The sequence below is a fragment of the Mesoplodon bidens genome, assembly GCF_964165515.1.
Source record: "Mesoplodon bidens genome assembly, chromosome: X".
Taxonomy (NCBI): Eukaryota; Metazoa; Chordata; class Mammalia; order Artiodactyla; family Ziphiidae; genus Mesoplodon; species Mesoplodon bidens.
This window is the reverse complement of record NC_138163.1, coordinates 139395461-139410056: the sequence shown is the minus strand read 5'-3', so window position 1 is coordinate 139410056 and position 14596 is coordinate 139395461. Positions and strand designations below refer to the sequence as shown.

The following is a 14596-nucleotide window of genomic DNA, read 5'->3' as shown; positions in this document are numbered from 1 at the left end:
ACACTTTACTCCGTCCTCACTTTATCTGACAGGATTGCCAGCAATGTGGGTTTAAAACAAAGGTAGTTTTACTTAGAAATAAATATCACTTTGTGCCAAAAGAGAAAATGTGCATGATAGAAACAAAAGCAAAAATAAACAAATGGGACCTAATCAAACTTCAAAGCTTTTGCACAGCAGAGGAAACCACTAACAAAACAAAGAGACAACCTACAGACTGGGAGAAAATATTTGCAAATGAAGCAACTGACAAAAGATTTATCTCCAACATATACATGCAGGTCATGCAGCTCAATATCAAAAAACCAAAAAACCCAATCTAAAAATGGGCAGAAGATCTAAATAGACATTTCTCTAAAGAAGACATACAGATGGCCAATAGGCACACGAAAAGATGCCCAACATCACTAATTATTAGAGAAATGCAAATCAAAACCAAAATGAGGTATCACCTCATACCTGTTAGAATAGTCATCATCAAAAAGTTTACAAACAAATAAATGCTGGAGAGGGTGTGGAGAAAAGGGAACCCTCCTGCACTGTGGGTGGGAATGTAAATTGGTGCAGCCACTGTGGAGAACAGTATGGTGGCTTCTTAAAAAAACTAAAAATACAGCTACTATATGATCCAGCAATCCCACTCCTGGGCATATATCTGGAGAAAACTAATTCAAAAACATATGTGCACCCCAATGTTCATAGCAGCACTATTTACAGTAACCAGGACATGGAAGCAAACTAAGTGTCCCTTGACAGATGAGTAGATAAAGAAGATGTACATCTATACAATGGAATATTACTCAGTCATAAAAAAGAATGAATTAATGCCATTGGCAGAAACATGAATGGACCTAGAGATTACCATACTGAGTGAAGTAAGTCACATAAAGATAAATATTATATGATACCACTTATATGTGGAATTTAAAAAATAATACAAATGAACTTATCTACCAAACAGAAACAGACTCACAGACATAGAAAATGAACTCTTGGTTACCAAAGGGGAAAGAAAGGCAGAGAAAAATTAGGAGTATGGGATTAACAGATACATACCACTATATATAAAATAAACAGTAAGGATTTACCATATAGCATAGGGAAAAATATTCAATACCTTGTAATAACCTATTATGGAAAAGAATCTGAAATATATATATGTATATATATATATATTATATATATATATTTATATATATATATATATATATATATAATATATATATAACTGAATCACTTTGCTGTACACCTAAAACTAACACAATATTGTAAATCAACTACACTTCAATTAAAAAAAAGAGTGGAAAAAAGGTACAGGGAATGGATATTATTCAAATTCAATCAAATACAGTTGCTAAATTATAAGGAAAGTATAATAAAGGACTAAAACTTAGCTGCCTATAATTAAAAGGCACGTACTCTTCTAGGCACCATGAAAATACCCCCTTGAATCTACACATCAAATATGAGAGGGAGAGATTATTTTCTTCCATTTACTGTTGAACAACTGAGACAAAAACATACTGTATAGCACAGGGAGGTCAGCTCGGTGCTTTGTGATGACCTAGAGGGGTGGGATAGGGAGAGTAGGAGAGAGGCTCAAGAGGGAGGGGATATGGGTATGTATGTCTGCATGTGGCTGATGCACTTTGTTGTGCGACAAGGCTAGCACAGTACTGTGAAGCAGTTATACTCCAATAAAGATCAATTAAAAAAAAATGATACCCGGTAATTGCCCCAATCACACAACCAGTAAAGCGCCGAGCTTTTGCAAAAATCCAAGTCTTGCAAACTATTATATATATAGGATGGATAAACAACAAGGTTGTACTATACAGCAAAGGAACTATATTCAATATCTGGTGATAAACCATAATGGAAAATAATATGAAAAAGAATATGTATGTATAACTGAATCATTTTGCTGTGCAGCAGAAATTAACACATCATTGTAAATCAACTCTATTTCAATAAATAAATTTTTTTAAATTCAAGTCTTTTCCATATACTACACTGCACTCCCCCACCCCCCGTCATCCCAAATTCTTTTTTTTTTTGAATTTTATTTATTTTTTTTTATACAGCAGGTTCTTATTAGTTACCCATCTTACACATATTAGTGTATATATCTCAAGACTTGCCTCACACACTGCATTGCTCTGGAGTTCTGATGCAGAGAGAAGTAATAAGACATAAAAGTATTGGTTTCTGTTCAACTACTCTCCATGTTTTCTTCTTTCCTCCCTTCCTTCTTTCCTTTCAACTTCCATAGTAATTGTTGATTCATAAGTCGCAATTCGAATTAATCCTACAGAGGATTAATATGTCAAGTATCTTTGTGATGATCCATCTCTTTTAATAGCAGAAAATACTTTCTTTCAAAATATACAAATATTACATAAGATATGTCCTCAAGAAACATCAGGGTTTTCTTTTTTTCAGGAAAGAAACAAAATAATACTTCCAATATGCATTTCTTATCACTGCTTATTCTGAATAAATAAATATATATGTGTGTGTGCTTTTATAAATAAATACACTTTTATAAAACCAGATAGATAAGATATAATGAGCTTAAGGTCTAGAACATCAGGATGGTCCACAGACACATATAAATTCTTATTGTTGACATGAACTGAAAAACAAACAACAATATGTAGATATATAGGCTCCTTTTCTTGCACAGATAAAGTGGATTTTTCCAAAAACACCATCCAATCCGTTGTCTTAGGATGCCAACCGGTTGCAGGACAAAAGGTTCTATTACTCCTTCTCTGCCGCTCTAATTTCATACCCCGTGTCAGGACGTATTTATGTACAAATTGTCTAACTGTCACTAGATCATCCTCATACTTCGGTATGTAAATCTCCACGACAGAGTTCAAAGGAGGCCTTTCTTATAGAGACATGTGCTTTAGAGGTACTGCTTTCTACCCAGTCTCAAATATACTTTCCTTCTGTTCATAAAACGCTCACGAATTTCAAGGGCAGAAAATGACATTCAAATAAATGTGTCAGGCAGAAAGAGCCCCAGCAAAGATGATTCCTGAGCTCTTCGTGTTCACTTATGGCGCTTTAGGACAATGATCATGTAAATGTGTGTTTGCGGAATTTTAAGGTCTGATGTATCCTGTTGGAGGGGGAACGGAAAAATTTACTAATCAGACTCGGGTCATTACCTGCCTAACTTAAACATTTACTTGGATGATGATTTTTTTAAAATAATCGAAAGCTGATAAATACAGAGCAGCGAAGGGAGATTTATAATAGGACACAGACTTCATTTTTAAGCCTCTGTCTGAGGGCACTGATAGAATCAAATACTTCTGCGTTCTTTGAAGAATATAAATTGTTTCATGGCTGGTCGTTCCCTGGGACTTGGTTATTCACTGTCGGGGATCAAACATAAGGACTGGGGTGTTCGGCTGAAATGAGAGGTGTGTACAGTGTTGATAAAAATCAGAGGCGCTTCTGATACTAATGGGACCATCAAACAGCTCCCCAGTACAAATAGCTTCCCCAGCTCTTTGGAATCAAGCAACTTCACTTTCTTAGAGGCGAAGGAATTGTCCTACCCGTCCTGCCTTCCAAGATGGGGCCAGGCTTCAGGGTATTACACAGCTAGCTTTTCTGGGGCACTGGGGAACTTTCCTTCAATACATCCCCTGGAAACAGCAAAGACTTTTAGGATTCCACTTTGGAATTCTGCCATCCTGTACTGCTCAGACCAGGGGAAAACTAAAGGAAACTCTTAATCGTTCATGCTTCTTCCCAATCTAGTATTTGTAATAGACATGGGTTTCAGGTGAAGTGGACGGGTATGGATTCCATACCCGATTCTAAATCGTTTTTGCTCACAGTAACATGTGCAGATTTGATTAATAATGAGATGACTTGAGTATAGCACAGAGAACTCTGCTCGATATTATGTAACAACCTAAATGGGAAAAGAATTTGGAAAAGAATAGATACATGTATAGGTGTAACTGAATCACTTTGCTGTACAGCTGAAACTATCACAACATTGTTAATCAGCTATACTACAATATAAAATAAAAAGTTAAAAAATATATATATATATAAATTAATGAGATGACTTGTAAGGGAACATTGTTACATGTGGTCCACTCTGGCCCACAGTGCCCTTTACTAATCAACCCCGAGTATTTGGGAAAATGTTGGCATGTACCTCCTAAAAAGTTGTTAGCAAGTTTCCTTAGCATTCGTCCTAGTTACCCTAAGTCCTATGGAAATATTTGCTTTTGTTCTATATTTATTTTTCGGACCCAGACAATATATTAGCATTCCTCTGCTTAAAATGAAAGATGGTATTCTTTTGGGAATTTTGTAGCAACTTGAGAATAGATACAGATTTAGATGTCCATATACAAATATTAGGCTACACACACAGAGCTGCACACAAAATCTGGTATAAACTACCCAGAGCAAACCACAAACATTTACCCCCCACTCCGTCTCCATCAAAAATCTCAACTCCTGTGTTTCCATCAACCACCTAACCCCAAAGAAACAGGCCCACATCACTTACCTAAGGCAGAATCAGCACTATTTGCTTTGCTTCAGGACCTCAGGCTTGTCAACACATACGGTTCACACATGTGGAGCTGGGGGGCCAGGAGCAGTACAGCTGGAATCTGCGAGTTCCTGAAATAAGTCCTCATCCCTCCGAGGACAGAGGAGGAAATTACGTTAAGTGAGGTTTCCTAATTTTTCCAAAGTTGCAGAGTTCATCCCATTAATAAGAGGGCAAACTGAGATAGTGTACACCTACAACGAATATAATGTGACATGTCAGTTATCTCTCAAGTAAACCAAAAAAGAGCAAAGGTATTAAAATCTAGTTCTTAGCCTTCCAGCTCTCTCTCTCCATTCAGAAAAAAACTGACTGAGTTTCTCATGTGTGTGAGGTCTTTAGCTGAGTTCCATTGATGAATTAGGTGACTAAAATAGAACCAGTCCCTTTCCTAATGGTATTTGGGGAGACAGAAGGTAAACAAGAAATTAAAAGGTCATTTAAGTTCCATGGTAGGAGAAACGCTGATTTCAGAGAGGGCTACATGCCCCTGTATGGCTTGAATGGATTGTAGGAGAAATTATAAAGCATGACCACATATATTTATTCTAATCAGGGCACTAATCCTGTGTGAGGACCCCACCCTCATGAACTCATCTAAATCTAATCAGCTCCCCATGTCCAAATACCATCATATGGGGGGTTAGCACCTCAAAATATGAATTTGGGGAAACACAGATGTTCATCCAGATCATGTATATAATGTATGTCTGTTCCTCAGAAAACTAAAAATAGAATTACCATATGACCCAGCAATCCCACTCCTGGCCATATACTGAGACAAATCTATAAATTGAAAAGACACATGCATCCCTACATTCACTGCAGCACTATTTACAATAGCCCAAACATGAAAACCACCTAAGTGTCCATCGAGAGATGGATGGATAAAGAAGATGTGGGACATATATACAATGGAATACTACTCAGCCATAAAAAAGAATGAAATAATGCCATTTGCAGCAAAATGGATGACTTAGAGATAATCATACTAAGTGAAGTCAAAGACAAATATCATCTGATATCATTTATATGTGGAATCTAAAATACGGCACAAATGAACTTATCTACAAAACAGAAACAGACTCACAGATGTAGAGAACAGGTTTGTGGTTGTCAAGGCATGGTGGGGAGGGATGGATGGACTGGGAGTCTGGGATTAGCAGATGTAAACTAGTATATATAGGATGGATAAACAATGAGGTCCTACTATACAGCACAGGGAACTATATTCAATATCCTATGATAGGGGCTTCCCTGGTGGCGCAGGGGTTAAGAATCTGCCTGCCAATGCAGGGGACACGGGTTCGAGCCCTGGTCTGGGAAGATCCCACATGCTGTGGATCAACGAAGCCCGCACACCACAACTACTGAGCCTGCGCTCTAGAGCCCATGAGTCACAACTATTGAGCCTGCACTCTGCAACAAGAGCCAATGCTCTGCAACAAGAGAAGCCACCACCATGAGAAGCCCGCGCACCACAACAAAGAGTAGCCCCTGCTCGCCGCAACTAGAGAAAGCCCGCGTGCAGCAATGAAGACTCAACAGAGGCAAAAATAACTAACTAAATAAAAAATTTTTTTAATTTAAAAAAAGAAAAAAGAATGTCTCTATGTGTATAACTGGGTCACTTTGCTGTACAGCAGAGACTGGCACAACATTGTAAATCAATTAGACTTCAATAAAAAATGTATGTCTAGATACATTGGATATATTTATTTATCATAAATATAACTATTTTATGCATAATATGTATTTATACTTAATACAAATATTTGTGTTTTATTTATTTACATAAGTATGTATGTATATGCAATGTGTATGGATATACATACTCATACACATTGTATAAAACATATATGCACACATCACATATATATATATATATGTACACCTGCACGTGTGCCATAATGAATCAAGCTTCACACTCGCATGGGGCCACCTGGAATGCAGCTTTCTGAATTATATGAGACAATTCCATTCTAACCCGATATACTGAGCATTTCCATTCTGCCCAAATGCATCAGACAGAAAGATGAAAAGAGCACTTTTGCTGATCCCAATGTGTTCACAATCTACTGGGCAGAAAGAGCCTTTTCTGTATGGCCTGGATATGCCCATGGATGGACTTCTAGCAGAAAAAGGATGTCTGAGGTTAGGGACTGGGGTGGACCTAAAGTGCCCAGTTAAGATAAACCAGTATTTATTTACGAAGGCCCTACTATGTATCAAGTGTTTTCTATGTTTCACCTCATTCTATAGCTTTTGTACTCCTGGAGATATGACTATCCTGGTTTTACTGGGAAGGAAATCACAGCACAGAGAACTGACGTAAAGTTGGGACGGGAGAACTGTAAGTCGGGGCCTGATTTGAATGTGGCTGTGCTTGCCACCAACTGCCCATCAGCTTTCTTCCACCAGCAATTTCCAGCCTGTGCTCCTCTGAGCCTGGAGATTCCAGAGAGGAGGGAGACCCAGGGACCGGGGAACAAAGCCCTTGATTTTTCTGTCACGTGCGTTTGGCTCAGCATACAATCCAATTGGGAGAAAATCCCACTGCTACGTTTGCATTTGGAATCCACTTGGCTGCACCATATTAAGGTCTGAGAGGCACATCCCATACCCATCGGTACCCTGGCTCTCTGTGTCCTTTTAGAATCATTTGATCCATGCTATCTGTATAATACAGCATTCTATTTTTCATTTTATGAGGATCTTTCTAATCTTCAGGGTCCCTACTCAATGATTTATTATCGGTCAATAAGATATACTTTTGTTTTGAAACAAAATCAGGGACATAGAGAACAGACCTGTGGTGGACAAGGGGGAGTCAGAGTAGCGGCAGGATAGACTGGAGGGATGGACTGGGAGTCTGGGGTTAGCAGTTGCAAACTAGTATAGATAGGATGGATAAACAACAAGGTCCTACTGCAGAGCCCAGGGAACGATATTCAATATCCTGTGACAAACCATCATGAAAAAGAATATGTGTATGTATATACATATATATATATATATACACACACACACACATATATATATATACATGTATAACTGAGTCACACTGTAATTCAACTATACTTCAATAAAAATTTTTTTAAAAAGAAGGTATACTTGTCTCCCTTTTTCCTATAAAAACTAAGGCATGGCCCCAACTTAATGATCCAAGGGAAAAGATACATAAAAACAACTTAACCAAAGAACAGAACTGACATGAAGGGTCCTGCTGATGGGATGCACTCTTGGTAATTGTCAGAGACAGGCTAAGCACCGGCCTCTTTGAATTTGTCTTAGCTTGTGGATTATCAGTAAGCACTGGAGGGTCTCCAAGGAAACCATGGTGTCTCCCCACAGCTACAGCATTCTTTTTCCCTTCCCTCTCTTTGGAGGGTCTATTTTATAAACTCCAGATCTTCCATCCCCTCAAGGTAAGTAAAAGGCATCCCTGATTTGTTTCATGTTCTAAAGCAGAAAGTTCTCCTGGGGTTAGGGGGCAGGACAGAAGACACTGAGATTTTTCTTTCTTAATGATATATTTATTCAGCTCAGCTATAAGAGCAATATTTTAAAAACAGTCCTCATTTTCCCTAGCCAAGGGGTGTGATGTTGACCAAAATACTAAATCCAGTGGACCGGTGGCTTTTGAGAAGCGCCTCTGTCAAAATCACTACATAAAAATATCCTTTTCCTCCTTTATAAAATATTTTAGTCCTATTTCCACGACTCCTGCCCCCTGAACGCCAGTCTGAAAATATTAGTGGCAATGTGGCTAAGAATGTCACCTGCCGTATCAGTAAGCAAAGATGTTGCAGCCATCAAGCCCTCAGTCACGGCAGCTGCCCCCCTGAGGGGATTCAGGATAGAGAAAAACAGGATATTGGCCCCAGAGAACTAAGGTGCATATCAAAGGAATGATTTCAAGGAGACCAGACTCTTGGATCATCCCATACACAGAAATGCGCTACATTCATTAACTTGAGATGTCTGGTTTTCTCTAGTTAAATTAACAGTCACCTTTTGATGTTAGAACTACTGGGTCTTTGTGGCAGAAACCCCTACATATCCAGGCTCCGCCCCCTATCTTTTTGGAGCAGTCCCTCAGAGCTATCTGAGATGCTGCTTGCTGGGCTTAAGTCCTCAGAAAGTCCGCCCAATACAACATAATTCTCAACTTTCAGGTTGTGCTTTTTTTTTTTCAGTTGAGAGCTGCAACTGTCTACACGGGGATCAGAAATGATTCTGTGGATAAATGCATTTGAAATGTTTGCTTATCAGACTATTCTGATGGATTTTAGTTGGTTTTTTAAAAAATTTTTGTTGGAGTACAGTTGATTTATGACGTTGTGTTAGTTTCAGGTGTACAGCAAAGTGAATCAGTTATACATACACATATATCCACTCTTTTTTAAGATTCTTTTCCCATATAGGTCATTACAGAGTATTGAGTAGAGTTCCCTGTGCTCTACAGTAGGTCCTTATTAGTTATCTACTATATATATAGTAGTGTGTACACGTCAATCCCAATCTTCCAGTTTATCCCTCCCACCCCTTACCCCTTGGTAACCGTAAGTTTGTTTTCTACATCTGTAACTCTATTTCCATTTGTAGATAAGTTCATTTGTACCCTTACCATATGATCCAGCAATCTCACTCCTGGGCATATATCCGAAGGAAACCATAATTTGAAAAGGTACATGCACCCCAATGTTCACAGCAGCACTATTTACAATAGGCAAGACATGAAAGAAACTTAAATGTCTATCGACAGATGAATGGATAAAGAAGATGTGGTACATATATACAATGGAATATTAGCCATAAAAAAGAATGAAATAACGCCATTTGCAGCAACATGGATGGACCTGGAGATGATCATACTACGTGAAATCAGTCAAAGACAAATATCACATGACAGGACTTATATGCAGAATCTAAAAAAAGGATTTTAGTTTTATAGAAAAAAAGGTAATGTACACATTTCCCTAGTTGTTCACAGTTGTGTGTGAGGTAGGTGTTGAACGCTGCATTTAATGTCACTGATACATCTCCTTAGAAGAACTGTTTGCATGAATTAGAATCCATTCCCACCATCTCCCCAGCACGGAGAAACACGAACGTGAACATAACATCTACTAAAACAAACTAAAACAAAACGAAGGAAGGACAATGGATGTTTTTTCTTTAAAAATAATTTAACAGGATAATTCACTTTTACAGTCTTAGTTGAATGTATTATCGAAATTCTCCCACCGAAGGCTGCTTGACTGGAACATGGAATATGAGCAGTGTGTCTAGTGCTCTTTGCAAAGTGTACTGATTTAGTATGTGGACAAATTAGTCCTCCTGTTCATGGCCACAATCAAAGGATCATCAAAGTGTCTCCCTAGCATTAGGTTTTGTTAGCCAGTACACAAAAGTACATGGTGTAATTAAAAGTCCCCTTTTTTTCTAGGACAGGAAGAGGAAGGAATGGGACAAAAAAACATGAGAGGCAGGAGGTAGGAGGTCAGGAGGGAAAACAAGAAAAATCTCTGGGAAGATATTTTTAATAACGGGAGAGAAACAAAAACAAAAACAGACATACCTGCACACTTGTGTCCAGATGTGGCATGATTCATCGGCCCTGGCTTTGGAAATAAGTTTCTGAGATGTGCTGACTGTTGTAATGGTCCCTTCCCTTGGGGCTACCATGGACTCCACACTCCTAAGTCCACCTGCCCACAGGGAAGTGATTTCTTCTGTGTCTACAAGTCTGAAAAACCACATAAGGTTATCTTTAAAAAACACCTAAAATCGTTTTGTTGAATGAAGGACAAGTTTTTAATTTACTCCAAATAATAATTCTATGATTAATTAATTCTAGCTAATTTCATGTCTTTTTGATCTTTAACTGATATTCTAAAATTATAACACTTATCAATAGTAAACTTAAGTATGTTATATTTAACTATAAACATTTAACTATATACATAATTATATATATAATCTATCAATCATCTATCTATACATCCATCTTATGTATCCAGCCATCCGTCTTATCTATCTTGTTTCTATCTATATATCCATCTATATCGATCCATCTATCATCTATCAATCCATCTAATAATCTATCTATCTACCTATCTATCCATCCATCATATCTATCTATCTATCTATCTATCTATCTATCTATCTATCAGCTATATGCATACACATCAGCTATATAAAGAAAATTCACTCTTGAAATGACTGCCTATTTCTTCAGCATGTTCATGTCCCAGGAAAGATTTCCACAAAATCTTCAGAGTGTTTGAAACATTCTGACCAAAACTACAGGGGATGTGGCACACCAGAAGCCATTTGGGGCATTCTGAGGGCCCCTCGAAGAACCCAACTGCCTTTGCAACCTGGATGGACATGGAGAGAGCAGTCCCCTTCTGGTCAGGAGAAATGTGATCATTTTAAGCCTCTGTGGGCAGAGAAAACCATTCCAGGAGTTCTTCTAGGGGCCCGGAATCACAGGGTCTCACCAGGGAATAAGCTCTGATTTGCAGCTGCTGGTGACTGAGCTGGTTCCTCTCCATCCCCTCCCTGCATCGAGGCTGCCTTAGGGAAAGCAGCAGCTGGATGTATTTACGAGGCATCTGTAAATGATTCTCCTGGGCAAACACTAGCATGGCCCACTATTCAGTAAATAAAATGCAATCTCTCCAGGCTGCGCCAGTTGCCTCGCAGGACTCATATCTACCTGGAAGCTAGCAGAGTTCTATCTAATTTGACCATGAGGAATTATATTCCAGATTTCAGGATTTGAAGCTGGAATACCATACTCTTGAAATAATGGCCTGGATGACCACAGTTTATGTTATAACTCTATCTACCGTTGTTAGAAATAAAACCTCTTTCTCAAAATAAAGATACAGTGGTATCAGATCAAATGTGGCAGAGAACAAACAGAAATATGCTGGTCCAGGGACAGTGTCGAATGAGCACAGGAGGTCATGTAGAATTTAGAAATACAAAGAGCTTGCTCGCCGCAGAAATGTAGCAAGTCAGTTACTCCAGATGTTTGTGGATCTTAAAGAGGGAGATGACCCTGGATATTAAAACATGAACCAAGGTGACTTCAACCTTCATTTACCTTCCCATTCAAGAGAGGTCACTTCTGCCTGGTGAATTAAATCAGGGGGCTGCGAGCTGAAATGTAATCATGTTTTGTGGACCTCGAGACCTCTTGCATAGAATCACAGCAAACAAAGGGTTCAGTTCAGACCCTAAAACTAATTACTGGGCAGTCTCTCTGCAAAAGCACCCACCCCGCAGTTTCTGAATGTGAAAAAATGGGCACAGATTTCAGACCTGTGGATATTCATATGTTTTCACGGGCAACCATATGGTCCTTGCTGAAGTTTTCAATCCATTTTATGAGAGCACGCACACACGCACACACACACACACACACACACACACACACGGTAAGGCATGTCTCATATATTTCCTCCAATGAATTCTCGTTCTATCCTGAAACAGGTACTTGTCTTTAGAAATAATCTTTGCATACTACTAGAATCTAAATAGGAAGAGATGATCAAGATAGTTATTTGTGGTAAATACTGTGTCTAATTCATTTTTCACTAAATATGTGCCCGTTGTCAGGTAGCAAAGCGAACAGCTAATGGGTAGGGCGCTTTAGAATTTGCACAGCCCTTTGGCAGTGCTTATGTCCAGCATTATTTTTCAAATGTGGATCCAAGTCACCTCCTATGGGTTACGAATCAGCCATAAGCCCATGGGTGAGTTCCTTCATCCTTCTAATGTCCCCTGTTCTAAGGTATAGACATGCTATGTAGATAAGAGTTAACATGTGTAAAATATGTGATGTAAAATCTGGTGATAGAGCCTATTTGGATGATGAGGAGGATGAGAAGGAAGAAGATATTGGAATACATTGCTCTCTTGGGCAGAATTCCTGTGAGACAGTACCTGATGCAAATGACTTATTCATAAAAGATTATAAGCCAGTAATGGAAGAAAGACATTGACAGGAGATTAATTCAAGAGGGCAGAGTAGAAGGATGTGCGCTCACTCCCTCTTGCAAGAGCACCGGAATCACGACTAACTGCTGAACAATCATCGACAGGAAGACACTGGAACTCACCAAAAAGGACACCCCACATCCAAAGACAAAGGAGAAGCCACAATGAGATGGCAGGAGGGGCACAATCACAGTAAAATCAAATCCCATAACTGCTGGGTGGGTGATTCACAGGCTGGAGAACACTTATACCACAGAAGTCCACGCCCTGGAGTGAAGGTTCTGAGCCCCACGTCAGGCTTCCCAACCTGGGGGTCTGGCAACAGGAGGAGGAATTCCTAGAGAATCAGACTTTGAAGGCTAGTGGGATTTGATTGCAGGACTTCGACAGGACTGGCAGAAACAGAGACTCCACTCTTGGAGGGCACACACAAAGTAGTGTGAGCACTGGGACCCAGGGGAAGGAGCAGTGACACCATAGGAGACTGAACCAGACCTACCTGCTAGTGTTGGAGGGTCTCCTGCAGAAGCGGGCATGGGGGTGTGGCTGTGGCTCACTGTGGGGACAAGGACACTGGCAGCAGAAGTTCTGGGAAGTACTCCTTGTTGTGAGCCCTCCCAGAGTCTGCCATTAGCCCCACTAAAGAGCTGGGGTAGGCTCCAGTGTTGGGTTGCCTCAGGCCAAACAACCAACAGGGAGGGAAAGCAGCCTCACCCATCAGCAGACAAGCAGATTAAAGTTTTCTGAGCTCTGCCCACCAGAGCAACACCCAGCTCTACCCATCACCAGTCCCTCCCATCAGGAAACTTGCACAAGCCTCTTAGATACCCTCATCCACCAGAGGGCAGACAGCAGAAGCAAGAAGAACTACAATCCTGCAGCCTGTGGAACGAAAACCACATTCACAGAAAGATAGACAAGATGAAAAGGCAGAGGGCTATGCACCAGAGGAAGGAACAAGATAAAACCCCAGAAAAACAACTAAATGACGTGAAGATAGGCAACCTTCCAGAAAAAGAATTCAGAATAATGATAGTGAAGATGATCCAGGACCTTGGAAAAAGGATGGAGGCAAAGATCAAGAAGATGCAAGAAATGTTTAACAAAGACCTAGAAGAATTAAAGAACAAACAAACAGAGATGAACAATACAATAACTGAAATGAAAACTACACTAGAAAGAATCAATAGCAGAATAACTGAGGCAGAAGAATGGATATGTGACCTGGAAGACAGAATGGTGGAATTCACTGCTGTGGAACAGAATAAAGAAAAAAGAATGAAAAGAAATGAAGACAGCCTAAGAGACCTCTGGGACAACATTAAATGTAACAACATTTGCATTATAGGGATCCCAGAAGGAGAAGAGAGAGAGAAAGGACCTGAAAAAAATATTTGAAGAGATTATAGTTGAAAACTTCCCTAACATGGGAAAGGAAATAGCCACCCAAGTCCAGGAAGCACAGAGAGCCCCAGGCAGGATAAACCCCAAGGAGAAACATGCCAAGACATATAGTAATCAAACTGACAAAAATTAAAGACAAAGAAAAATTATTGAAAGCAACAAGGGAAAAATGACAAATAATATACAAGGGCACTCCCATAAGGTTAACAGCTGATTTCTCAGCAGAAACTCAACAAGCCAGAAGAGAGTGGCATGATATATTTAAAGTGATGAAAGGGAAGAACCTACAACCAAGATTACTCTACCCAGCAAGGATCTCATTCAGATTCGATGGAGAAATCAAAAGCTTTACAGACAAGCAAAAGCTAAGAGAATTCAACACCACCAAACCAACTCTACAATAAATACTAAAGGGACATCTCTAAGTGGAAAACACAAGAGATGAAAAGGACCTACAAAAACAAACCCAAAACAATTAAGAAAATGGTCATAGGAACATACATATGGATAATTACCTTAAGCATGAATGGATTAAATGTTCCAACCAAAAGACACAGGCTTACAGAATGGATACAAAAACAA

General features: G+C 39.3%; 1 long non-coding RNA gene across 1 annotated transcript in view; it reads right to left on the bottom strand.

Moving 5' to 3' along the window:
• LOC308608790 overlaps positions 1-11167 on the bottom strand; it is a 59092-nt gene extending 47925 nt beyond the window's left edge. The window contains exons 1-3 of the long non-coding RNA XR_014014233.1: positions 11104-11167; positions 10179-10346; positions 4550-4684 (exon numbers count right to left, since the gene is read on the bottom strand). This is a non-coding gene — a long non-coding RNA (uncharacterized lncRNA). The remainder of the gene's footprint in view (positions 1-4549; positions 4685-10178; positions 10347-11103) is intronic.
• Positions 11168-14596: the final 3429 nt, after the last annotated feature.